The sequence below is a fragment of the Mandrillus leucophaeus genome, unplaced genomic scaffold (genome assembly GCF_000951045.1).
Source record: "Mandrillus leucophaeus isolate KB7577 unplaced genomic scaffold, Mleu.le_1.0 Scaffold22, whole genome shotgun sequence".
Lineage (NCBI taxonomy): Eukaryota > Metazoa > Chordata > Mammalia > Primates > Cercopithecidae > Mandrillus > Mandrillus leucophaeus.
The window spans coordinates 2,657,521-2,658,233 of record NW_012102254.1 but is presented as its reverse complement, the minus strand read 5'-3'; the positions used below and the strand labels follow the sequence as shown (position 1 = coordinate 2,658,233).

Below are 713 nucleotides of genomic sequence, written 5' to 3'. Positions count from 1 at the left end.
GGATGGTCTCGATCTCCTGACCTCGTGATCCGCCCGTCTCGGCCTCCCAAAGTGCTGGGATTACAGGCTTGAGCCACCGCGCCCGGCCAAGGCCACATCTTAAAACCATACTCTGTAAAATCCTGACCCAGTTTCAGAGCTGCGGCACTGCGTTTTTTCCTTTTGAAGTTGAATTCCACTGAACCTATACTTGAACCTTATCTAGAGGACTACAGCGTATAATTGGGACAATCCCCTTTCTCATTCCTAAGACGTGATGTGGCCGGGCGGGACCTCCAGATTTTCAGCAACTATGACTGGCACTCTCCTCGCGACCAGCAAGTGCCACCTTGTCCTTTGCCTAACGTTGTACAACTTACGAAATAAACGAACCAACAGGTTGATTTCATCTTCCCAGCAACCTGGGGAGACAAGACAAAAAAGGTCACCTCCCTAAAAAACCAGAAGATTAGAGGGGAGATGGGGAAGAGAGGAGGCGTGGCTACGAGCTGTGGCGGGGAAGGCGGGTGGAATCCCGGAGCCCGAGGTGGAAACCGTTCCCGGCTCAGCCATGACCCGGGTTGTTTATTCGCACCAGGAGGCGCGGCTGGCGCGCAGAGGGCACGAAGACCCTCCCCGCTCTCACACTGCAGGCAGCTAAGTCGCCGAGGAAGGTGGCAGCTTGACGCCCGACCCCGCCACCCCGAGCCGCTCGCTCTGCCACCACAGAGCAG

General features: G+C 56.4%; 1 protein-coding gene across 2 annotated transcripts in view; it reads left to right on the top strand.

The window, feature by feature from the left end:
• DHX30 (DEAH (Asp-Glu-Ala-His) box helicase 30) overlaps positions 1–713 on the top strand; it is a 70,330-nt gene that overhangs the window by 5,435 nt on the left and 64,182 nt on the right. The window lies entirely within an intron of this gene.